The sequence below is a fragment of the Scyliorhinus torazame genome, chromosome 24 (genome assembly GCF_047496885.1).
Source record: "Scyliorhinus torazame isolate Kashiwa2021f chromosome 24, sScyTor2.1, whole genome shotgun sequence".
Taxonomy (NCBI): domain Eukaryota; kingdom Metazoa; phylum Chordata; class Chondrichthyes; order Carcharhiniformes; family Scyliorhinidae; genus Scyliorhinus; species Scyliorhinus torazame.
The window spans coordinates 46,899,056-46,926,145 of NC_092730.1; the positions used below are offsets into that span (position 1 = coordinate 46,899,056).

Sequence of the window (27,090 nt, forward strand, 5' to 3'; positions counted from 1 at the left end):
AGGCTGGTGGGGGAGATGGTGAGGGTAGACAGGAGGTATGCGGAGGAGCCCGAGGAAGGATTGTTGAGGAAGAGGCGCAGCCTCCAGGCCAAATTCGACCTGGTGACCACCAGGAAGGCGGAGGTGCAGTGGAGGAAGGCCCAGGGGGCGATTTACGAGTATGGGGAAAAGGCAAGCCGGATGCTGGCACATCAGCTTCAGAAGCAGGACGCAGCTAAGTTAAGGACAGTGGGGGGTGGGGGGGGGGGGGGGCGCGGAGTGGAGCGGGCATCAATGGGGTCTTCAGGGACTTCTACGAGGAATTGGACCGATCCGAGCCCACGGCAGGAGGGAGGGATGGGCCGCTTCATGGACCAATTGAGGTTTCCAAAGGTGGAAGAGGGACTGGTGGCGGGATTTGGGGCCCCAATTGGGCTGGAGGAGCTGATCAAAGGGATAGGAAGCATGCAGGCAAGGTAGGAACCGGGGCCGGACTGTTTCCCGGTCCAATTCTTGAAAACATATCTGGACCTGTTGGGCCCGCTGTTAGTTAGGACCTTCAATGAGGCAAGGGAGGAGGGGGCTTTGCCCCCGACGATGTCCCGGGCACTGATCTCCTTGATCCTGAAGCGGGCAAGGATCCCCTGCAGTGTGGGTCTTACAGACCGATTTCCTTGCTAAATGTAGATGCCAAGGTGCTGGCGTAGGTCTTAGCCTTGAGGATTGTGTGCCGCAGATCATCCATGAAGACCAGATGGGGTTTGTGAAGGGGAGGCAGTTGAACGCGAATGTGCGGAGGCTTTTGAACGTTATCATGATGCCGGCGAGGGAGGGGGAGGCGGAAATAGTGGTAGCGATGGACGCTGAGAAAGCCTTCGATAGGGTAGAGTGGGGGTATCTGTGGGAGGTGCTGAAGAGGTTTGGGTTTGGGGAGGGGTTTGTCAGGTGGGTTAGGCTGTTGTATGAGGTCCCGATGGCGAGTGTGGCCACAAACAGGAAGAGGTCCGAGTACTTTCAGTTGCACCGAGGGATGAGACAGGGGTGTCCCCTATCCCCCCTGCTCTTCGCACTGGCGATTGAAGCCCTGGCTGTGGCACTGAGGGAGTCAAGGAACTGGAGGGGGTTGGTGCGTGGTGGGGAGGAGCATAGGGTGTCACTTTATGCGGACGACCTTCTGCTGTATGTGGTGGACCCGGTGGGAGGAATGCCATAAGTAATGAGGATTCTTAGGGAATTCAGGGACTTTTCGGGGTACATCCTCAACATGGGGAAGAGCGAGCTGTTCGTAGTTCATCCAGGGGACCAGGAGAGGGGGATTGGCGAGCTCCCACTAAAAAAGGCGGAGAGGAGCTTCATGTATCTGGGAGTCCAGGTGGCCAGGAGCTGGGGGGCCCTGCATAGGCTTAACTTTACAAGGCTGGTGGAGCAAATGGAGGAGGAGTTCAAGAGGTGGGACGCGTTGCTGCTGTCCTTGGCGGGTAGGGTGCAGTCAATCAAAATGACGGTGCTCCCAAGGTTTTTATTCCTGTTCCAGTGCCTCCCAGTGTTTATCCCGAAGGCTTTTTCAGGCGGGTTAACAGGAGTATAATGGGGTTTGTGTGGGCGCGACGGACTCCGAGGGTGAGAAGGGTGTTCCTGGAGCGGAGGAGAGATAGGGGGGCACTGGTGATGCCCAACCTCTGTGGATACTACTGGGCCGCCAATGCGACAATGGTGCGCAAGTCGGTGATGGAGGGGGAGGGGGCCGCATGGAAGAGGCTGGAGACGGCATCTTGTGTGGGTACGAGTCTGGGGACGCTGGCAACGGCGCCGCTGCCGCTCCCTCCAAGGAGGTATACCACGAGCCCGGTGGTGGTGGCTGCCCTCAAAGTTTGGGGGCAGTGGAGGCGGCACAGGGGGGGGGGGGGGAAGTGGGGGTATCGGCGGGGACCCCATTACGGGGGAACCACCGGTTCGCCCCAGGAAGAACAGGTGGAGGGTTTGCGGGGTGGCACAGGGCAGGGATACGAAAGTTGGGGGACCTGTTTGTGGACGGGAAGTTCGCTGGAGGAGAAGTACGGGCTCTCCCCGGGGAACACGTTCAGGTACTTACAGGTAAGGGTGTTTGCCAGACGGCAGGTAACACAATTCCCACGGCTACGGCCACACACAGTATAGGACAGGGTGCTCTCGGGGGGGTGGGTGGGAGTGGGGAAGATCTCGGAAACTTAACAGGTGATGCAGGAGGAGAAGGAGGCCTCGGTGGTGGAGGTAAAAGATAAGTGGGAGGAGGAGTTGGGAGAGGAAATTGAGGAAGGGACATGGGCAGACGACCTGGGGAGGGTGAACTGTTCCTCATCGTGCGCGAGGCTCAGCCTCATACAGTTTAAGGTGCTGCACAGGGCACAGACACCGGGACAAGGATGAGTCGGTTTTTTGGGGGTGAGGACAGGTGTGTTAGGTGCTCAGGGAGCCCAGCAAACCACACCCATATGTTCTGGGCATGCCCAGTGCTGGAGGAATTTTGGAAGGGCGTAGCGAGGATGGTATCAAGGGTGGTAGGTTCCAGGGTCAAGCCGGGCTGGGGCTCACAATATTTGGGGTGGCAGAGGAGCCGGGAATGCAGGAGGAGAAAGTTGCCGGAATTCTGGCCTTTGTGTCCCTGGTAGCCCGGCGAAGGATTCTTCTTCAGTGGAAGGATGTGAGGCCGCCAAGCGTGGAATCCTGGATCAACGATATGGCGGGGTTTATTAAGTTGGAGAGGGTGAAATTCGCCTTGAGAGGGTCAGTACAAGGGTTCTTTAGGCGGTAGCAACCGTTCTTAGACTTCCTGGCAGAGCGGGAGACATTGGTCAATGGCAGCAGCAACTCTGGTGGGGGGTGGGGTCACTTTATTTTTTTGTTTTTGTTATTTACACTGGAGGGTCTGAGGGGTTGTATATACTTGTTGTATTAAGTCAGGGTGTCAATGTTAATTTATTATTTATGTACAGGGGGAGGGGGATATGGAGGGTTGTTTTTCTGGACTGTGTTTGTACTTAACCCTGTTGGGTTTCTTTTTCATTTTGTTCTTGATATTTTATGAAAACCTTTAATAAAAATTATTTTTTAAAAAATAATAATAATTGTGGGAGGGGTAATGATGATGCGATTAGGCAACAATTCGGAAGCATTAGATGGGAACAGAAACTGTCAGGGAAAAGCACAAATGAAAAGTGGAGCTTGGTCAAGGAACAAATACTGCGTGTCCTTGATAGTTATGTCCCTGTCTGGCAGGGAGCAAATGGCCGTGAGAGGGGACCATGGTTCACAAAAGAGGTTGAATGTCATGTCAAGAGGAAAAAGGAAGCGTATGTAAGGATGAGAAAACAAGGTTCAGTAGGGTCGCTTGAGTGTTAGAAGGTAGCAAGGAATGAGCTTAAAAAAGGGCTTAGGAGAGCTAGGAGGGGGCATGAGAAGTCCTTGGCGGGTCGGATCAATGAAAACCCCAAGGCTTTTTCCTCTTATGTGAGAAATAAAAGAATGACCAGGGTGAGGTTAGGGCCGGTCAAGGACAGTAGTGGGAACTTCTGTGTGGCATCAGAAGAGACAGGAGAGGTGTTGAATGAATACTTTTCTTCAGTGTTCACCGAAGAGAGGGGCTATGTTTTTGAGGATGTGTGTGTGAGACAGGCGGGTAGTCTGGAGGAGGTAGATGATCTGAGGGAAGATTTATGAGCTATTTTGAAAAATCTGAGGGGCAACAAGTCCCCTGAGCCAGATGGGATATATCCTCGGTTTCTTTGGGAGGCAAGGGATGAGATTGCAGAGCCCTTGGCTTTGATCTTTGGGTCCTCACTGTCCACGGGGATAGTGCCAGAGGACTGGAGAGTGGCGAATGTTGTTCCTCTGTTCTAAAAAGGCAATAGGATGACCCTAGTAATTATAGGCCAGTTAGTCTTACTTCGGTGGTCGGTAGGTTAGTAGAAAGGGTCCTGAGGGATAGGTTTAATGACCATTTGGAAAGATGCAGCATAGAGTACCCAATTATTTTTCCCAATTAAGGGGCAATTTAGCGTGTCCAATCCACCTAACTTGCACATCTTTGGGTTGTGGGGGTGAAACCCCCGCAGACACTGGGAGAATGCGCAAACTCCACACGGACAGTGACCCAGGGCCGGGATTCGAACCCGGGTCCTCAGCGCCGTAGGCAGCAATGCTAACCACTGTGCCACCGTGCTGCCCTCGGTGATCGATAAGTTCATGGAAAGTGTACTGAGGGATAGGATTAATGACCATGTGGAAAGATGCATAATCCAGGATTGTCAACAAGGATTCGTGAAGGTTCTTGCCTCACAAATTTGATTGAATTCTTTGAGGAGCTAAGTGTGCAGATGAAAGTAGAGCAGTTGATGTACTATACATGGATTTCAGTAAGGTTTTTGATGAGGATCCCCATGGTCAGCTCATGAAGAAAGTAAGGAGGTATGGGATCGAGGGAAATTTGGCCAATTCGATAAGTAACTGGCTATCACATAGAAGACAGAGGGTGGTGGTGGATGGAAAATTTTCAGACTGGAGACCAGTTACCAGCGGTGTACCACAGAGAGCAGTGCTGGGTCCTCTGCTATTTGTGATTTTTATCAATGACTTGGAGGAGGGGGCTGAAGGGTGGGTCAGTACATTTGCTGATGACACCAAGATTGATGGAGTAGTGGATGAGGTGGAGGGCTGTTGTAGGCTGCAAAGAGACATTGATAAGATGCAGAGCTGGGCCAAAAAATGGCAGATGGAGTTTAACCCCTGATAAGTGCGAGGTGATTCATTTTGGTCGGACAAATTTGAATGCGGATTACAGGGTCAACGGCAGGGTTCAGAGGAATGTGGAGGAACAGAGAGATCTTGGGGTTCATGTCCACAGATCTCTGAAGGTTGCCACTCAAGTGGACAGAGCCGTGAAGAAGATCTATAGCGTGTTAGTGTTTATTAACAGGGGCTTGCGTTTAAGAGCCGTGGGGTTATGCTGCAATTTACACGACCCTGATGAGACCACATTTGGAGTATTGTATGCAGTTCTGGTCACCTTATTATAGGAAGGATGTGGAAGCATTGGAAAGGGTGCAGAGGAGATTTACCAGGATACTGCCTGGATTGGAGGGTAGGTTTATGAGGAAAGGTTGATGGATCTAGAGCTTTTCTCATAGGAGCGAAGGAGGATGAGAGGCGACTTAATAGAGGTTTATATTGATGATGAGGGGGGATAGATAGAGCGGACGTTCAGAGACTATTTCCTCGGGAGGATGTAGCTGTTACAAGGGGGCATAACTATAAGGTTCGGGGTGGGAGATATAGGAAGGATGTCCGAGGTAGTTTCTTTACTCAGAGAGTGGTTAGAGTGTGGAATGGACTGCCTGCTGTGATAGTGGAGTCGGACATTTAGGAACTTTCAAGCGGTTATTGGGTAGGCACATGGAGCACACCAGAATGACAGGGAGTGGGATAGTTTGATCTTGGTTTCGGACAAAGCCCGGCACAACATCGGGCACTGTTCTGTGCTGTACTGTTCTATGTTCTAACAACACTAGGTTCAAGTCCCACAGGTGGTGCTTCGAAACAAACCTTTTGGACTTTAACCTGGTGTTGGAAGACTTCTTACTGTGCTCACCGTAGTCCAACGGCGGCATCTCCACATCATCTCTGTGATATATAACATATTTTACTGCTCAGTAACAGGTGTTGGAGAGTGTGCGAGTGTGTGTTTTATCCTCACTGTCTGTCTATCATATACAACATATTTTGCTGCTCACTGCTCAGTTGCTTGAGTGTGTGAGTATGTGAGAGTGGCGAGAGTGTGTTTTACCCTCACTATCCCCCTGAGACATACAATGCATATTTAACTGCTTACTGCTCAGTGACTGGTGTGTGAGAGAGCATGAGTGTGTGTGAGAGAAAGTGCCTGTATGAGAGTGTGAAGGTGTGATTTGCCCTCATTGTTTCTCCGTGATATATGATGCTCACTGGTGTGTGCGAGAGAGTGTGTGAGTGTGTGTGTGTGTATGAGTGGGTGCTTTATCCTCACTGTCACTCTATAATACATAACATATATTTTACTGCTTACTGCTCAGTTAATGGTTTATGTGTGTGTGCGTGAGTGAGTGTGTGAGATTCTCAGTGATGTCTAAAACCTTGTAATATTCAGTTAACGGTGTGTGTGTGTGAGAGAGAGTGTGTGAGCAGAAGAGTGTGTGTGGGTGTCAGTTTTAAGACCATAAGACCATAAGACATAGGAGCGGAGGTAAGGCCATTCGGCCCATCGAGTCCACTCCACCATTCAATCATGGCTGATTTCAACTCCATTTACCCGCTCTCTCTCCTTAGCCCTTAATTCCTCGAGAAATCAAGAATTGATCAACTTCTGTCTTAAAGACACTCAACGTCCCGGCCTCCACCGCCCTCTGTGGCAATGAATTCCACAGACCCACCACTCTCTGACTGAAGACATTTCTCCTCATCTCTGTTCTAAAGTGACTCCCTTTTATTCTAAGGCTGTGCCCCCGGGTCCTAGTCTCCCCTGCTAATGGAAACAACTTCCCTACATCCACCCTATCTAAGCCATTCATTATCTTGTAAGTTTCTATTAGATCTCCCCTCAACCTCCTAAACTCCAATGAATATAATCCCAGGATCCTCAGACGTTCATCGTATGTTAGGCCTACCATTCCTGGGATCATCCGTGTGACTCTCCGCTGGACCCGCTCCAGTGCCAGTATGTCCTTCCTGAGGTGTGGGGCCCAAAATTGCTCACAGTATTCTAAATGGGGCCTAACTAATGCTTTATAAAGCTTCAGAAGTACATCCCTGCTTTTATATTCCAAGCCTCTTGATGTGAAAGTGTACAAACTCAGCAATCGCATGATGGGAAAAATAGCCAATTGATGTAACCAAGTGTGAGACAGCTGTGTCAGCTAAGTGCCAAGATCAGACCCTGACAAACTAGACAAAGCTAAGAATCCACATAATTGTATCATACAAGGCCAGAAGAGGGAAAATAGTGCCTGACCTTATTAAAACCTGATAACAAAGCCACGATCTAGGAATGTCCTAATAACACAACTTCCTCATGACCTAGGTCCATCTGCGTCAAGGCATCATGAGGGCAGAGGTAAAAACAAAATAGGACCACGTCTTAAACCCTCTAAAGACAAAATACTGCAAATAAGCCGAGTCAGGGTCTTTCCATGACAACATGTTTGATCAGAAGTTATGACTGTATTGACATTTTTGAACAAGGTCTGTTTTTGTAAAATGATACAGCTTTAGTATAAATATTGAATGTTTTCTCCCTGTCTTTGCGAGCTTGAGAAAGAATGAGCAGGTTTACCTTAACAGCTCTCTCTCTCTCGAACCTGTAGCCATCTGCATGCAGACTTTGGTCAATAAAGACAAAGTTAGTTTTATCGAAACCAAGGTGTAAAGTTGTTTTTTTCACAGTCTTGAAGTAGGAAAGATTTTAAAAGACGACAGTGGCGCTGCGAGCCCTCACCAATACCCTGAGTGGCTTCCGTGGGGGACCGAACAAGTGATCGATCATGAACCCGGAGAGCGGAGACGGACGGCGCAACAAGGTAAGCTTTAACCTTGGTCTCTCTCTCTCTCTCGGATCGGTGCTGTGACCCCTCGTCCCTGATGGATAACGCTGACAGGTGACGGTGTTCGAATCTAAATTTGACTGTGAGTAATGTTCTTAGGGTCTGGGACCCGGTTGTCGTTCAAAGCCTAAGGTCAGGGACCATCTGCTCTTGTTTTTTTTCCCAGGACAGGGATACACAGGCTTGGCTAGGTCAGGGACCAGATTTGGATTTTTGGCTTTTAAATTTACAAGGCAGTTTTTCCCCATTTTTTTTCTTCTCTCTCTCTTTTAATTTTTTTTCCACTCCTTAAAAAATCTTGGGCCAGAGCCTGGACAAAACGGAGGACAATTCTCCCTTGCTTTTTATGTGCAAAGTGTTCACTGATCAGGAACGCAATTTATGCCTCTTGTCTTCAGCTTTAAATAAGAAATTCGGATCTGAAATTTGGCCACTAGGAGGTACCTGGAATTTAGAAAACTGCACCGCGGCAGAGACAGCCATTTGGTCTCGGAATGCCAGAGCCAAATGGAAGAAATTAATTACCAAATGGCAAAAAGAATCAGACAGACGACACAAACTGTCCTTGTTAATGAGTTGGAGGGACAATGCACGTAGGAGAGGGATTGCTGATTATAAAGACAGAGAAACCAAAGACTGGGAAACGTTGAAATTCGAATGTGAACTATGGGACAGGAAAGATCCTAAGAATCAAGGGGGGGATAATACTGCATCGGGTGTTAAGCAGGTCGGAATAGTCCATCAGATTAAAAATCAGGAGGATCCTCCCACTACCTCTGGCATGCCGTTGTTTCCCTATTTGATTGATACAGAGGAGGAGGAGGAATTAAATCCCACGATGCCCCCATGGCCACCTCTTCCCAGCTCCACGGTGCAGCAGCCCCTTTCTCACCCTCCCCCTTGTAACAACCTTGCTGCCGATAATCTCCCTTCTGCTATTTCTCCCATTGCAACACGCACTCGCTCAAAAGCACCAACCACCTTCCTCGATCAGCCCGTTACCTCTGTTAATCAGGCTTTCCAAGAATTAACTATCAGTACCGCACCGGTAGAGGAGCCTTTTCCACCAGCGCCTCCCCCTGCAAATTTTCCAATCCGACGTCTCGTTAACCCTCGAGCGACTGATGACGACGACCAATTTATTGAGACATGGCAGGCTTTTAAACCTCAGGAGCTCTGTTTGATCATGGCTCACTGTCCGTCACATAAAACGGACCCAGAGGGCTTTACTGAATATCTGAGGAGAACTGCGACTGTGTATGGTGCTACCCCTAGGGATCAGTATTCCCTTATTTTTTCATCCCTTCCCCCAGATTTAGATGAGAAATGGAAACGGGAATTAGGGGATCATGGGACCACATGGGATGCGTTTAAAACCAACAATCCATCAGATGAGGCTCAACTCGCTTTAATGTTCCCAGCACTTAAGCGTGCTCTCCGTAAACCTGTAGATATCTCCAAAATTCTTGATTGTACACCCACTCCTAAGGAGGAGGGTCCTGAATTTTTTGACCGCTTTAGTGGAATTTACACTCTTTATTCCGGTGATGAGACTTTTAATGCGGGCTTGAAATCTCCCCAGTTCAATGCGCTGCTTATGCAGGTCGTGCCTGACCGCATAGCAACCAGTATTAAAACTAATAATATGGATTGGTCTGATAGCTCCAAATCCCACATGCGACGTGCTATCTCTTATTACTGGAGCAATGGCCGTGACAGAGCAGCTTTCGGAAGGGACCCTCCTACACCCAAAATAAAGTCGGAGTTTGTCCAGCGACCCCCTCGCAGGAACCCCCCACCCTATGAACGTCACCATGGCCCTCCCCGGCCTTGTCCTCCAACCCGAGACAGTGTCACTTGCTTTAATTGCAGACGGACGGGTCACTACGCTAGGGATTGCCCTGCTCCACGCAGAGACAGGGCACTCCCTCCACGGCGGTATGCTCCTTTCACTGACTCCCACCCATATTGACTGGCCCGCTCCAATTTCCCGGTTCTCTCTGGCGACCACTCTGAGGAACACACAGCTACAATTCACATTGAGGGTATTCCCGTCCCCTTCCTCATTGATACAGGGGCAAATGCTTCTACGTTGAATTTGACGTTAGTTAAACAGTATTGTTTTCCTCTCTCAGACGAATATGTGGAACTTTCTGGTTTTATGGGTGAGAGGGCTACATACCAACTCACGAAACCCCTTCTGGTTCAATTTAATGACCGTCGATGTTGTATTCCCTTCACTGTCACGCGTACCCTCGGTGTTAATCTTGCTGGCCGTGATCTGTTATGTCCCTTACAAGTTGAGATTGTTTGCCTTGACGACGGTGTCACGATCTCCACGGCTCCACAAGTCCAGCCTCGCCAATGGTGGTCCGTTGATTTTGATCCCTCCAATTTTTCACCTCCCTTGCATGTTCCTCATCCACACGTGACCCTTTGCTATGACTAGTGGCACCTCACATTACCCTCACCGTCAATGCAGGCTACAGTGCCAGGTCACTGGGCTTTCTGATTGCTACCCTCCAAGGAAAATGTGATCCTCTTTATACTGGACGACAGACCTTCCCTGAAGGCACGTTACAGTATTTTTCACAGCCCTTTTGTGTTGATGGTACATTGAACCACCATCGGACCAACCGTTCCCCATCCCCAGAGATTCCTGCAGACTTATGAGCTGCGTCCAAACACAAAGTTGGTCTTACTAATGTGCCTCCAGTTCTCATTAAGGTTAAGTCCGGTGTGCCCCTGCCCTCCATTTCTCAGTACCCTATTCGCCCTGACGCTGAGGAAGGAATCTCCAGCATGATACAGTCCTTCCTTCAACAGGGAATTTTGGTTCCGTGCCAATCGCCCTGTAACACCCCTATTCTTCCCGTTCCTAAGGTTGGGCGGCCGTCTGAATGGCGTTTGGTCCACGACCTCCGCCGTATCAATTAGATCGTTGAACCCTTGCATCCCCTGGTCCCTAACCCGGCTACAATCCTCAGTAATATCCCGCCTGAGGCAGCTGTCTTTACCCTTGTGGACTTACAACACGCCTTTTTTGCGATACCCCTTGCCGCTGAATCCCAGTATTTGTTTGCCTTCACATTCAAAGGGCACCAGTACACTTGGACTAGGCTACCGCAAGGTTTCATTCATTCACCGACACTCTTCTCACAGGCACTGCACTCCCAATTAGCTACTTTGACACCCCCGGGTGTATCTACTATTATACAGTATGTCGATGACTTACTCCTTGCTAGCCCTGACTTTGCTTCTAACGAACGCGACTCCATTTATCTGCTCACCCGTCTCCCTTCCTGGGGATATGTAATACCACCTAATAAAGTACACAAAGGACAGAGGCAGGTTAAATTTCTGGGCGTTCTGATAAGCGCTACTGAACGTTCCCTTACGCAGGATCGTATTACTCCCATTTTGCAAACCGCACTTCCTACCTCGCCAAAGCAGATGAGAGCCTTTTTAGGTTTAGTGAACTTTTGCAGACAATGGATTCCAAATGTTACTGCTCATACCAAGGAGCTTACTCCTTATTCCTCCCAGAATTCACCCCTTAAGTTTGAACTACCCGATTTAGCACAGCAATCTTTTGTTACTCTCAAGAACGCGCTGGCTTCCGGCTCTAGGATGACCTCTTTATGACAGGCCCTTCCAGTTGTATGTTAGTGTCCTTGACCTATGTGCCACGGGTGTCTTGACACAGGAACATGGTGACCAACGCCGTCCGATTGCCTATTATTCTACTAAATTGGATCCAGTAGCTTGTGGTTTGCCCCCCTGCACTCAAATTCTCACTGCTGTACATGTGTTAGCTCAGGCAGCCTCTAATCTAACCCTTCATCAGCCCGTGCATGTGTATACCTCACACTCTGTTGTGGCTCTCCTTCCATCTCAGCAGACCCAGCATCTGACACAGGCCCGCTTGAGCCGATATGAGGTCTCACTATTACAGAACCCATATCTGTCTTTCCATTACTGTTCCACTTTAAATCTCGCAGCATTCCTCGAACATCCCCCTGATGTACTTGTTGATCCACCACATGATTGTTTGCTTAGGAATCACTTCCTTACCGTACCTCGTCCCGATTTAACTGACCACCCTCTTGATAATCCTGATCTCACTTTTTATGTTGATGGCAGTTCTTCTATTTCCCAAATGGGGGTCCCGCAATCAGGATATGCCATTGTTATGGACACTGACATTCTGGAAGCAGCTGCTTTCCAGATTCCAGTCTCGGCACAGAAAGCTGAGCTATTCGCCCTTACTAGAGCTTGTGTTCTGGCCAAAGACCAAAGTGCGAATGTGTACACAGACTCTAGGTACGCTTTTGGTGTCATCCACGATTTTGGCCGCCTCTGGCAGCAACGTGGATTCCTTACCTCTGCAGGCTCTCCCATTCTAAATGCTCTTTGGGTTAAAAATCTCCTCGTTGCTATTCAACTTCCTCGTCAATTGGCTATCATTAAATGTGCTGCGCGCACTTCCGGGGACACTCCTGTGCAATTAGGAAATGCCCGTGCGGATTCAGCCGCTAAGGCAGCGTCTGCATCAGCCTCTATGGTTGTTCCCGCAGGGGGTACACAGGCTTTAAATCAGCTACCTATTCTAGCAAAAAAGGGCATGCCAGAGTTAGCTGAAATTCAAAGGTTACAGAGGGACGCCTCTGATTCTGAGCACACACTATGGAAGTCAATGGGGTGTTCGCACTCGTTGACACAAAACCTCTGGCTTACCCCAGTAGGTCAAGTTTGTGTTCAGATTCGTTATCGCCGATACTTATTGATTATTTGCATTCTTGTACCCATCTTGGCAAGGAGGCAATGGTACAGCTACTTTTGAAAACTTGGTGGCACCCAGATCTGAATACAGCAGCACAAATGCTGTATTCAGATCTGTATTCAGATCGATGTCTTATTTGCATGAAAAATAATAAGGGTAAAGGCATCAAATGCCCTCCCGGAACAACCCCCTTGCCAGATGGTCCTTTTGCCTGCATACAGCTTGATTTTATTGAATTACCTAAAGTACAATGCTATAAATATTGTTTAGTGATCATTGATGTATTTAGTAAATGGATTGAAGCCTTCCCCACCACCAACTGTACTGCAGATACGGTGGTAAAATTACTATTGACAGAAATTATTCCCCGATTTGGGATTCCCAGAACGATGAGCTCAGACAATGGGACACATTTTGTGGCTCGAATCAATTCTGAATTATGCAAAGCACTCAAAATTAAACAACAACTGCACTGCGCGTATCATCCACAGGCAGCAGGAATTGTAGAAAGAGCAAATGGGACCTTAAAAGAAAAATTATCTCAATTGACCGAAGAAACTGGATTAAATTGGCTAAAGATATTGCCTTTGGCACTGTTTCACATGAGGGTTACTCCACATTCGCGGTCCGGACTGTCAGCTGCAGAGATAGTCTACGGTCGGCCAATGAGCACTCCCTGGGATGCCCATGAAGAACCCCTAGAGGGAGTAGACCTCCAAGTTATGGGAGATAAAATGCTGAGTTATTTGAAGCAATTAACATTTTCTTTGAAGTTTCTCCACTCGCAGGTAAAACAGGCCCATCTCCCAGCAACAGCCGGAACAAAGATCCCTCGATATCCAGTAGTCAAACCAGGAGACTACGTGCTGATAAAGAATTGGGACAGAGAGAAGTTAGGGCAACGCTGGAGCGGCCCTTTTCAAGTATTGCTGACTACACCGACTGCCGTTAAACTCGAAGGACGTTCGAGTTGGGTACACCTATCGGATTGTAAGAAGATTGGTTCCAGCCCCAACGAGGACGCAGAATGAGGATCTTCATTATCACATTTGGACTATTTGGACTAATTGGTCTTAATGGCCATTCGACAGTAGGCGAACAAACTGACAAAGAGCTGCGTGCTAATAGCTTTCTATATATGTCATATATTTATGCTGACAGATTGAATGTAAGTAACTGTTGGGTTTGTACCCGTATCTCCATCCATTCCAAGGAGGGGCTACCTCTCCAATCACTCCCATTCCACTTAGCAGAAACAGTTGAGTGGATACTGCGTCAAAACCGAACACAGGGGTTCGGTGGAGATATGAAAATTTGGAGATCGGCTGGCTATGGGATGACTAGATTTTTAGCCTGGTATCAACCTGGATACCCCCATGTTTCGAATCCCCCTGCCCTTACCATCCCATCGAGCACTGCGCAGGGATCCCTATGTTTTAGTAAATCAGGAGAAGGACCATCAATGGGGCAGAGTAGGTGTAATCTTACAACTGAATGGCAGGGACCGATACCAAACATCTCCAACAAGGGTATGTTTGTTCTTGATTGGTCCAGGGTGTGGAATAAAACATCAAATAGCTCATGGACGCAGAATTCCCAGGTACCCTGAATGACAATGGCTGAGAATTTTACGGCCTATAACGGGACCTATTTCATATGTGGCACTAAAGCATACTCCTCCTGGCTTCCCAGAAATTGGACAGGGTCCTGTTATCTAGGATATGTCGTACCCTGCGTGCACCACCTACTCTCCCTTAAACAACACTCCTCACGAATCAGGAGGACCATTAGTAAAACCGAGGAGTTCTTTATGACTGCCTTTCCACAATACGGAAGAGGCAAGGCAGCAAACGAACTGATCCTTATGGCCTCGGCATTGGAACAACTGTCGAACATAACGGCAGCAGAATCCAGGGCAACCGGACGGGCACTAGCCGAGGTCTCGGCTGAGCTGGTGGCTGTCCAGACTGTGGCATTATAAAATCGAATGGCTCTGGATTATCCGTTAGCCTCGCAGGGAGGAACGTGTGCCATTATAGGTCAGGAATGCTTATATCCCAGATGCCTCTGAAAATATTACCAACCTAGCTGACCATATAAGAAGACAGGCGGATCAACTTCAAGAAATTGGCCAAGAATTTCACAATTATAACCCACCAGGTTGGTTAGGTTGGCTGGGACACGGATTGTTCGATTGGATCTTTAAGGCCTTCATATTATTACTAGTATTACTATTAGCAATAGGATTGCTTGGATGCTTGTGTCAATGTATTTACACCCGTCTCCTGAATATCCCTATTTGAACAAATTGAGTGGTTGTCCTGATGGGACAACAGGAGGGAATGTGAAAGTGTACAAACTCAGCAATAGCATGATGGGAAAAATAGCCAATTGATGTAACCAAGTGTGAGACAGCTGTGTCAGCTAAGTGCCAAGATCAGACCCTGACAAACTAGACAAAGCTAAGAATCCACATAATTGTATCATACAAGGCCAGAAGAGGGAAAATAGTGCCTGACCTTATTAAAACCTGATAACAAAGCCACTATCTAGGAATGTCCTAATAACACAACCTCCTCATGACCTAGGTCCATCTGCGTCAAGGCATCATGAGGGCAGAGGTAAAAACAAAATAGGACCACGTCTTAAACCCTCTAAAGACAAAATACTGCAAATAAGCCGAGTCAGGGTCTTTCCATGACAACATGTTTGATCAGAAGTTATGACTGTATTGACATTTTTGAACAAGGTCTGTTTTTGTAAAATGATACAGCTTTTGTATAAATATTGAACGTTTTCTCCATGTCTTTGCGAGCTTGAGAAAGAATGAGCAGGTTTACCTTAACAGCTCTCTCTCTCTCTCTAACCTGTAGCCATCTGCATGCAGACTTTGGTCAATAAAGACAAAGTTAGTTTTATCGAAACCAAGGTGTAAAGTTGTTTTTTTCACAGTCTTGAAGTAGGAAAGATTTTAAAAGACGACATTGCATTTGCTTTCTTAATTACGGACTCAACCTGCAAGTTTACTTTTAGCGAATCCTGGACCAGGACTCCCAAGTCCCTTTGCACTTCAGCATTATGAATTTTGTCACCGTTTAGAAAATAGTCCATGCCTCTATTCTTTTTTCCAAAGTGCAAGACCTCGCACTTGCCCACGTTGAATTTCATCAGCCATTTCTTGGACCACTCTCCTAAACTGTCTAAATCTTTCTGCAGCCTCCCCACCTCCTCCATACTACCTGCCCCTCCACCTATCTTTGTATCATCGGCAAACTTAGCCAGAATGCCCCCAGTCCCGTCATCTAGATCGTTAATATATAAAGAGAACAGCTGTGGCCCCAACACTGAACCCTGCGGGACACCACTCGTCACCGGTTGCCATTCCGAAAAAGAACCTTTTATCTCAACTCTCTGCCTTCTGCCTGACAGCCAATCGTCAATCCATGTTAGTACCTTGCCTCGAATACCATGGGCCTTTATTTTACTCAGCAGTCTCCCGTGAGGCACCTTATCAAAGGCCTTTTGGAAGTCAAGATAGATAACATCCATTGGCTCTCCTTGGTCTAACCTATTTGTTATCTCTTCAAAGAACTCTAACAGGTTTGCGAGGCACGACCTCCCCTTACTAAATCCATGCTGACTTGTCCTAATCCGACCCTGCACTTCCAAGAATTTTTCTCCTCATTGTCTCTGTGATACATAAGGCATATATTAGTTTATGCTGCTCAGTTACTGATATGTTTGAGTGGGTATGCATGAGAGAGAGTGGGCGTGCGTGCGCGAGAGAGAGCGGGTGTGCGCGAGAGAGAGCGGGTGTGCGCGAGAGAGAGCGGGTGTGCGCGAGAGAGAGCGGGTGTGCGCGAGAGAGAGCGGGTGTGCGCGAGAGAGAGCGGGTGTGCGCGAGAGAGAGCGGGTGTGCGCGAGAGAGAGCGGGTGTGCGCGAGAGAGAGCGGGTGTGCGCGAGAGAGAGCGGGTGTGCGCGAGAGAGAGCGGGTGTGCGCGAGAGAGAGCGGGTGTGCGCGAGAGAGAGCGGGTGTGCGCGAGAGAGAGCGGGTGTGCGCGAGAGAGAGCGGGTGTGCGCGAGAGAGAGCGGGTGTGCGCGAGAGAGAGCGGGTGTGCGAGAGAGGGAGCGGGTGTGCGAGAGAGGGAGTGGGTGTGCGTGAGAGAGAGAGTGGGCACGCATGAGAGAGTGTGGGTGTGTGTGTGAGAGAGTGGGTGTGCGTGAGAGAGAGTGGGCGAGCGTGAGAGAGAGTGGGTGTGCGAGCGAGTGAGCCTATGTGTATTTAACCCTCATTGTCTCTCTTTGATATATAACACATATTTTGCTGTTGCTGCTCAGTTACTGGGGTGTGCGGTGAGTGTGTGAGAGAGAGTGAGAATCTATTTGACCATCACTGTCTCTGTGATATATGATGCATATTTTACTGCTCACTGCTCAGTTACTGTTGTGAGAGTGTGTGAATATGAGAGTATGTGAATATGAGAGTGTGTGTGTGAGAGAATGTGTCACTGTGTGTTTGGGAGTGTCTGAGTGTGAGAAATAGTCTGCGTGAGTGTGTGTGTTTTACCTTCATTGTCTCGGTGATAAAAAACACATATTTTACTGCTCAGATACTGGTCTGCGAATGTGTGTTTTACCCCCCACTGTCCCTCTGCGATATAAAACGCATATTTAACTGCTTACTGCTCAGTGACTGGTGTGTATGTGTGTGTGTGTGTGTGAGAGAGAGTCTGTGAGAGAAGGAACAAGAGTGTGAGAGAGAGAGCGTGAGTGTGCGTGAGAGTTAAAATATGTGAGTGTGTGTGCTTTACCCTCACTGTCCATGATGTATAACACATATTTTACAGCTTACTGCTCAGTTACTGCTGTGTGACTGAGTGAGAGAGTGTGAGTGAGAGAGTGAGTGCGTTTTACCCTCACTGTATCTCTCTGGTATATATCACATATTTAATAGATTACTGCTCAGTGACTGGTGTGTGTTTGAGAGGGAGAGTGTGTGTGTGTGTGTGTGTGTGAGAGAGAGAGTGTGTGAGTGAGTGAGTATTAACCTCACAGTCTCTCTGTGATATACAATTAATATATTCTTGATTACTGCTCAGTTATTGATTTGTGAGTGTGTGGGAGAGACAGTGCGTGGGTGTGTGTGAGAGTGTATAAGAGACAGAGTGTGAGTGAGTGTGTATAAACCTCTCTGTTTATGTGTGCGATATATGACATATTTTACTGCTTAATGCTCAGTTATTGGTGTGAGTCCCTGTGATATACACTGCATAGAAAGTGCTTCCTGCTAAGTTACTTGTGAGTGAGCATGTGCATGAGAAAACGCGAGTGTGTGTTTTACCCTCACTGTCTATTTATGATATATGGCATATTTTACTGCTTCTTGCTCAGTTGTTGGTGTCTGAATGTGTGAGACTGTGTTTTCCACGGTAGCTGTCTGTCTCTGTTATAAGTGTGAGGGGAAAAATTAATTTGATTCTCTAACTCCTGTCTCTGTGCTTGCCTTTGTAGCTGTCTGTCTCTGTTATGGGATTCTGGGTTTAATCTCCGTCTGTAATATTATTTACAGATACACGATAGGACAGGTAATCTCAGTCTGTCCACCTCTCTGATGTGCAAGATTTTATTGTGTTTTCTGTACTTGTCAATACCTGTTTTGTGAGTTAAGGGTGAACATTCTGTTCAGTATTCATCCTCCATTATTACTTTTAGTGATAACATTGATATGTTAAATGATCTATTTCCATGTCTGTTTCATGAGAATGACACTGTACCATTATATCTGAGATTGTGTGAGATATTTGGATTGGAATTTAATATTTTGTTTTGGGAGGTATCTGGGTAGAAGTTTATGATTAATTCGGCCCTTTTCAATCAGCTGTACTATCCGACCTTTCACTTGTACCAAAGGTTCACAAATTGTGAGAATGAAGGATGGCCTTACAATTTGATAAGTGTCCCTTTGGAGAACAATGTAAATGCATCATTTTTCTGTTAATGCCTTATTCAAGTGTTTTGCTTCTGATATATTTTCAACTAAGAAAGTTACAAAAAAGTGCCAATGGATACTTGCACATTGATTGCTGAATCTATAGCCTAATTAATACTATACTGATTACTTTATAGTGTTCAATTCTGGTCGCCACACTACCAGAAGGATGTGGAGGCTTTAGAGAGGGTGCAGAAGAGATTTACCAGAATGTTGCCTGGTATGGAGGGCATAAGCTATGAGGAGCGATTGAATAAACTCGGTTTGTTCTCACTGGAACGAAGGAGGTTGAGGGGCGACCTGATAGAGGTATACAAAATTATGAGGGGCATAGACAGAGTGGATAGTCAGTGGCTTTTCCCCAGCATAGAGGGGTCAATTACTAGGGGGCATAGGTTTAAGGTGAGAGGGGCAAAGTTTAGAGTAGATGTACGAGGCAAGTTTTTTACGCAGAGGGTAGTGGGTGCCTGGAACTCACTACCGGAGGAGGTAGTGGAAGCAGGGATGATAGGGACATTTAAGGGGCATCTTGACAAATATATGAATAGGATGGGAATAGAAGGATACGGACCCAGGAAGTGTAGAAGATTGTAGTTTAGTCGGGCAGTATGGTCGGCATGGGCTTGGAGGGACGAAGGGCCTGTTCCTGTGCTGTACATTTCTTTGTTCTTTGTACAGATGAAACGCTGTTGTCAAAAGTTGATCCGACATTCCATGAGAGAGTAGGGGTGAATTGTGGAAAATTATGCCACCTGTCCTCTCGTGTATCTGTAAATAATATTTACATGTTCTCCAGAAGTCCAGAGTTACTTGAATTTCTTCAATTGGATAATGAGGGCTGTTGGATTGGACATGTTCATCTGGGACTTGAGGTCTCTGCGAATCTGACTGCTTCTGCTCTGTGACGGTGGAGCTGATGTTGTGTCTGTGTCTCTGCAATGTTGCATTAATATTGTACTTACAGTCAGTTAGAAGGAGACAGCTGCACATTCATGTTGCTGAGGAATCATCATCATCATCTTGGAACTCATCTTTTCATCTGTTGAACTAGGAAGAAGAAAACAAATTTCATGTAAGTTAGGGTCAGATGAGGCCAATGATAGATCAATCTATTCTTTCAACTGATAATCAGTAAAAGAAAGAAAATACTCTCCAAATCCTAACCCAGAATCAGACAAATAAGCCAGGCCCAGAAAGAGCTCTCCCTTGGGCAGAACGGTAGCACAAGTGATTAGCACTGTGGCTTCACAGCGCCAGGGTCCCAGGTTCGATTCCCCGCTGGGTCACTGTCTGTGCGGAGTTTGCACGTTCTCCCCGTGTCCGCGTGGGTTTCCTCCGGGTGCTCCGGTTTCCTCCCACAGTCCAAAGACGTGCAGGTTAGGTGGATTGGCCATGCTAAATTACCCGTAGTGTCCATAAGGGTTGGGAGGGGTTATTGGGTTGCGGGGATAAGGTGGAAGTGAGGGATTAATGTGGGTCGGTGCAGACTCGATGGGCCGAATGGCCTCCTTCTGCACTGTATGTTCTATATCTATATCTATATCTTCCCCGCCCCCCCCCCCCCGCCCCCGCTCACTCCAAGTCCCGGAACAAGATCGTGCTCCGCTGCGCCTCTTGCAAACAGCCCCCGATTTCCCTGAACTCCCCCGAGTCAGTAATGATCTCTGAGCCTCTTTGCTCACACTCCCAGATGGAGGTGCTGCTGCAATGAGAACGCTGTTTCCTCGCTGGCCTGGGCCCTGACATTGACATTTCCCTCAGCTTCAACAAAGCGATTCCACTCACTGACCAAATGGAGAGTGTGTGGTGGAGGGGCTGCGCATGCGCTTAATCTCAGAGTGACGTCTCTGGGGCGTGGATCACCGGGCATGCGCAGATCCTCGCAGCAATTCCGCATTGAGAATCAATGGGAGTATTCCCCATTTCACTGTCATCACATGTGGAGCAAAACCTCCGAGAGATCCCGTGTTGGGGGGACTGTGTGTGTGGCTGCAAATGGCCCTGCGCCCTCGGGCTTAACCAATCACCTTTGTAGCTGTGTGTTTGTCCCAATGAGAGATTCAATTTGCAGTCATTGCCTGCAGCTTGTTTGTTATTACTCTGTCACTCAGCCCCCGAAACTCTCACTTTCTGCAAACTACCATTTCACTGAACCACAGAATTACTACAGTGTGAAGGAGGCAATTCGGCCCATCGAGTCTGCAGAGACCCTCTGAAAGAGCGCCCCAGCTCCGCCCACTCGTCGCCTTATCCCCATAAACCCGTCACCCCACTGAACAGACACACCCTTGGACACAGCGGGAATTCAGCATTGCCGACCAACATAACCTGCACATCTATGGCCTGTGGGAGGAAATCGGAGCACCCGGAGGAAACCCACCTACACACATGGGGAGAACATGCAAACGCCATACAGGCAGTCACTCAACGCGGGTCCCTGCCACAGTGAGGCAGCAGTGGAAATCACTGTTCCACCTCCGGGCTTACTCACTCCCCTAGTTCACTCACTCTCCCGGTTCACTCACTCCCCTGATTTACTCACTCTCCTGATTTACTCACTCTCCCGGTTCACTCACTCCCCTGGTTCATTCACGCTCCTGGTTCACTCACTCCCCTGGTTCACTCATTCTCCTGCTTCACTCACTCCTCTGGTTCACTCACTCCCCTGGATCACTCACTCTCCTAGTTCACTCACTCCCCTGGTTCATTCACTCTCCTGGTTCACTCACTCTCCCGGTTCACTCTCTCCCCTGATTTACTCACTCCCCTGGTTTACTCACTCTCCTTGTTCACTCACTCCCCTGGTTCACTCATTCCAATGGTTCACTCACTCCCCTGGTTTACTCACTCCCCGGGTTTACACACTCCCCTGGTTCACTCCCCTGGTTCACTCACTCCCCTGGTTCACTCATTCCAATGGTTCACTCACTCCCCTGGTTTACTCACTCCCCTGGCTCACTCACTCCCCGGGTTTACTCACTCCCCTGGTTCACTCACTCCCCTGTTTCACTCACTCCCCTGGTTTACTCACTCTCCTGGTTCACTCACTCCCCTGGATCACTCACTCTTCTGGTTCACTGACTCCACTGGCTCACTCACTCCCCTGCTTCATTCACTCTCCTGGTTTACTCACTACCCTGGTTCACTCGCTCCCCTGGTTCACTCACTCTCCTGGTTCACTAACTCCCCTCGTTCACTCATTCTCCTGGTTCACACACTCCTCTGGTTCACTCACTCCTCTGATTCACTCACTCCCCGGGTTTACTCACTCCCCGGGTTCACTCACTCCCCTGATTCACTCACTCTCCTGGTTCACTCACTCCCCTGGTTCACTCACTCCCCTGGTTCACTCACTCCCCTGGTTCACTCACTCCCCTGGTTCACTCACACTCCTGGGTCACTCACTCCCCTGGTTTACTCCGGTTCCCTTGCTCCATCGGTTCACTCGCTCCCCCGGTTCACTCGCTCCCCCGGTTCACTCGCTCCCCCGGTTCACTCGCTCCCACGGTTCACTCGCTCCCCCGGTTCACTCGCTCCCACGGTTCACTCACTCCCCTGGTTCACTCACTCCCCTGGTTCACTCGCTCCCCAGGTCCACTCACTCTCCCGGTCCACTCACTCCCCCGCTCCACTCACTCCCCCGGTCCACTCACTCCCCCGGTCCACTCACTCCCCCGGTCCACTCACTCCCCCGCATCACTCACTCCCCCGGGTCACTCACTCCCCCGGTTCACTCACTCCCCCGCTTCACTCACTCTCCTTGTTCACTCACTTCCCCGGTTCACTCACTTCCCCGGTTCACTCACTCCCCCGGTTCACTCACTCCCCCGCTTCACTCACTCCCCTGGTTCACTCACTCTCCTGATTCACTCACTCTCCTGGTTCACTCACTCCCCTGGTTTACTCACTCTCCTTGTTCACTAACTCCATTGGTTCACTCACTCTCCTGGTTCATTCACTCCTCTAGTTCACTCACTCCACTGGTTCACTCACTCCCCTGTTTCACTCACTCCCCTGGCTCACTCACTCCCCTTGTTCAATCACTCTCCTGTTTCACTCACTCTCCTGTTTCACTCACTCTCCTGTTTCACTCACTCTCCTGTTTCACTCACTCTCCTGTTTCACTCACTCCCCTGGTTTACTCACTCCCCTGGTTTACTCGCTCCCCTGGTTCACTCGCTCCCCTGGTTCACTCACTCTCCTGGTTCACTCACTCCCCTGTTTCACTCACTCCCCTGGTTTACTCACTCACCTGGTTTACTCGCTCCCCTGGTTTACTCGCTCCCCTGGTTCACTCACTCTCCTGGTTCACTCATTCCCCTGGTTCACTCATTCCCCTGGTTCACTCACTCTCCTGGTTCACTCACTCTCCTGGTTCACTCACTCTCCTGGTTCACTCACTCCCCTGGTTTACTCGCTCTCCTGGTTTACTCACTCCCCTGGTTTACTCACTCTCCTGGTTTGCTCACTCCGCTGGTTCACTCACTCACTCTCCTGGTTCACTCGCTCTCCTGGTTCACTCATTCTCCTGGTTCACACACTCCCCTGGTTCACTCACTCCCCTGATTCACTCACTCTCCTGGGTTACTCACTCCATGGGTTTACTCACTCCCCTGGTTCACTCACTCCCCTGATTCACTCACTCTCCTGGTTCACTCACTCCCCTGGTTCACTCACTCCCCTGCTTCACTCACTCCCCTTGTTCACTCACTCCCCTAGTTCACTCACTCTCCTGGTTTACTCACTCTCCTGATTCACTCACTCCCCTGGTTCACTCACTCTCCTGGTTCACTCACTCCCCTGGTTTACTCACTCTCCTGGTTTACTCACTCCCCTGGTTTACTCGCTCCACTGGTTTACTCACTCTCCTGATTTGCTCACTCAGCTGGTTCACACGCTCACTCTCCTGATTCACTCACTCTCCTGATTCACTCACTCTCCTGGTTCACTCACTCTCCTGGTTTCCTCACTCCCCTGGTTCACTCACTCCCCTGGTTCACTCACTCTCCTGGTTCACTCACTCTCCTGGTTCACTCACTCCCCTGGTTCACTCAATCCCCTGGTTCACTCAATCCCCTGGTTCACTCACTCCCCTGGTTCACTCACTCCCCTGGTTCACTCACTCTCCTGGTTCACTCACTCCCCTGGTTCACTCACTCCCCTGGTTCACTCAATCTCCTGGTTCACTCACTCCCCTGGTTCACTCAATCCCCTGGTTCACTCACTCCCCTGGTTCATTCACTCTCCTGGCTCACTCACTCTCCCGGTTCACTCTCTCCCCTGATTTACTCACTCCCCTGGTATACTCACTCTCCTGGTTTACTCACTCTCCTTGTTCACTCACTCCCCTGGTTCACTCATTCCAGTGGTTCACTCACTCCCCGGGTTTACTCACTCCCCTCGTTCACGCACTCCCCTGTTTCACTCACTCCCCTGGTTTGCTCACTCTCCTGGTTCACTCACTCTCCTGGATCACTCACTCTCCTGGTTCCCTGACTCCACTGGCTCACTCACTCCCCTGCTTCACTCACTCTCCTGGTTCACTCGCTCTCCTGGTTCACACACTCCCCTGGTTCACTCACTCCCCTGATTCACTCACTCTCCTGGGTTACTCACTCCATGGGTTTACTCACTCCCCTGGTTCACTCACTCCCCTGATTCACTCACTCTCCTGGTTCACTCACTCCCCTGGTTCACTCACTCCCCTGCTTCACTCACTCCCCTTGTTCACTCACTCCCCTAGTTCACTCACTCTCCTGGTTTACTCACTCTCCTGATTCACTCACTCCCCTGGTTCACTCACTCTCCTGGTTCACTCACTCCCCTGGTTCACTCACTCCCCTGATTCACTCACTCTCCTGTTTCACTCACTCCCCTGGTTTACTCACTCACCTGGTTTACTCGCTCCCCTGGTTTACTCGCTCCCCTGGTTCACTCACTCTCCTGGTTCACTCATTCCCCTGGTTCACTCACTCTCCTGGTTCACTCACTCTCCTGGTTCACTCACTCTCCTGGTTCACTCACTCCCCTGGTTTACTCGCTCTCCTGGTTTACTCACTCCCCTGGTTTACTCACTCTCCTGGTTTGCTCACTCCGCTGGTTCACTCACTCACTCTCCTGGTTCACTCACTCTCCTGGTTCACTCATTCTCCTGGTTCACACACTCCCCTGGTTCACTCACCCCCCTGATTCACTCACTCTCCTGGGTTACTCACTCCATGGGTTTACTCACTCCCCTGGTTCACTCACTCCCCTGATTCACTCACTCTCCTGGTTCACTCACTCCCCTGGTTCACTCACTCCCCTGCTTCACTCACTCCCCTTGTTCACTCACTCCCCTAGTTCACTCACTCTCCTGGTTTACTCACTCTCCTGATTCACTCACTCCCCTGGTTCACTCACTCTCCTGGTTCACTCACTCCCCTGGTTTACTCACTCTCCTGGTTTACTCACTCCCCTGGTTTACTCGCTCCACTGGTTTACTCACTCTCCTGATTTGCTCACTCAGCTGGTTCACACGCTCACTCTCCTGATTCACTCACTCTCCTGATTCACTCACTCTCCTGGTTCACTCACTCTCCTGGTTTCCTCACTCCCCTGGTTCACTCACTCCCCTGGTTCACTCACTCTCCTGGTTCACTCACTCTCCTGGTTCACTCACTCCCCTGGTTCACTCAATCCCCTGGTTCACTCAATCCCCTGGTTCACTCACTCCCCTGGTTCACTCACTCCCCTGGTTCACTCACTCTCCTGGTTCACTCACTCCCCTGGTTCACTCACTCCCCTGGTTCACTCAATCTCCTGGTTCACTCACTCCCCTGGTTCACTCAATCCCCTGGTTCACTCACTCCCCTGGTTCATTCACTCTCCTGGCTCACTCACTCTCCCGGTTCACTCTCTCCCCTGATTTACTCACTCCCCTGGTATACTCACTCTCCTGGTTTACTCACTCTCCTTGTTCACTCACTCCCCTGGTTCACTCATTCCAGTGGTTCACTCACTCCCCGGGTTTACTCACTCCCCTCGTTCACGCACTCCCCTGTTTCACTCACTCCCCTGGTTTACTCACTCTCCTGGTTCACTCACTCTCCTGGATCACTCACTCTCCTGGTTCCCTGACTCCACTGGCTCACTCACTCCCCTGCTTCACTCACTCTCCTGGTTCACTCGCTCTCCTGGTTCACACACTCCCCTGGTTCACTCACTCCCCTGATTCACTCACTCTCCTGGGTTACTCACTCCATGGGTTTACTCACTCCCCTGGTTCACTCACTCCCCTGATTCACTCACTCTCCTGGTTCACTCACTCCCCTGGTTCACTCACTCCCCTGCTTCACTCACTCCCCTTGTTCACTCACTCCCCTAGTTCACTCACTCTCCTGGTTTACTCACTCTCCTGATTCACTCACTCCCCTGGTTCACTCACTCTCCTGGTTCACTCACTCCCCTGGTTTACTCACTCTCCTGGTTTACTCACTCCCCTGGTTTACTCGCTCCACTGGTTTACTCACTCTCCTGATTTGCTCACTCAGCTGGTTCACACACTCACTCTCCTGATTCACTCACTCTCCTGATTCACTCACTCTCCTGGTTCACTCACTCTCCTGGTTTCCTCACTCCCCTGGTTCACTCACTCCCCTGGTTCACTCACTCTCCTGGTTCACTCACTCTCCTGGTTCACTCACTCCCCTGGTTCACTCAATCCCCTGGTTCACTCAATCCCCTGGTTCACTCACTCCCCTGGTTCACTCACTCCCCTGGTTCACTCACTCTCCTGGTTCACTCACTCCCCTGGTTCACTCACTCCCCTGGTTCACTCAATCTCCTTGTTCACTCACTCCCCTGGTTCACTCAATCCCCTGGTTCACTCACTCCCCTGGTTCATTCACTCTCCTGGCTCACTCACTCTCCCGGTTCACTCTCTCCCCTGATTTACTCACTCCCCTGGTATACTCACTCTCCTGGTTTACTCACTCCCCTGGTTCACTCATTCCAGTGGTTCACTCACTCCCCGGGTTTACTCACTCCCCTCGTTCACGCACTCCCCTGTTTCAATCACTCCCCTGGTTTACTCACTCTCCTGGTTCACTCACTCTCCTGGATCACTCACTCTCCTGGTTCCCTGACTCCACTGGCTCACTCACTCCCCTGCTTCATTCACTCTCCTGGTTCACTCACTCCCCTGGTTTACTCACTACCCTGGTTAACTCGCTCCCCTGGTTCACTCACTCTCCTGGTTCACTAACTCCCCTGGTTCACTCACTCTCCTGGTTCACTCACTCTCCTGGTTCACTCACTCCCCTGGTTCACTCACTCCTCTGATTCACTCACTCCCCTGGTTCACTCACTCCCCTGGTTCACTCACTCTCCTGGTTCACTCACTCTCCTGGTTCACTCACTCCCCTGGTTCACTCACTCCCCTGGTTCACTCACTCCCCTGGTTCACTCACTCCCCTGGTTCACTCACTCCCCTGGTTCACTCACACTCCTGGTTCACTCACACCCCTGGTTTACTCCGGTTCCCTTGCTCCCTCGGTTCACTCGCTCCCCCGGTTCACTCGCTCCCCCGGTTCACTCGCTCCGCCGGTTCACTCGCTCCCACGGTTCACTCGCTCTCCCGGTTCACTCGCTCCCCCGGTTCCCTCACTCCCCCGGTTCCCTCACTCCCCCGGTTCACTCACTCCCCCGGTTCACTCACCTCCCCGGTCCACTCACTCCCCCGGTTCACTCA

General features: G+C 49.6%; 2 long non-coding RNA genes across 2 annotated transcripts in view; one reads left to right on the top strand and one right to left on the bottom strand.

Moving 5' to 3' along the window:
• LOC140400048 (uncharacterized) overlaps positions 1 to 15,293 on the top strand; it is a 28,787-nt gene extending 13,494 nt beyond the window's left edge. Inside the window, exons 2-3 of the long non-coding RNA XR_011938004.1 lie at positions 7,429 to 7,562; positions 13,143 to 15,293. This is a non-coding gene — a long non-coding RNA (uncharacterized lncRNA). The remainder of the gene's footprint in view (positions 1 to 7,428; positions 7,563 to 13,142) is intronic.
• Positions 1 to 19,408, bottom strand: part of LOC140400047 (uncharacterized) — a 35,062-nt gene extending 15,654 nt beyond the window's left edge. The window contains exon 1 of the long non-coding RNA XR_011938003.1: positions 19,322 to 19,408. This is a non-coding gene — a long non-coding RNA (uncharacterized lncRNA). The remainder of the gene's footprint in view (positions 1 to 19,321) is intronic.
• Positions 19,409 to 27,090: the final 7,682 nt, after the last annotated feature.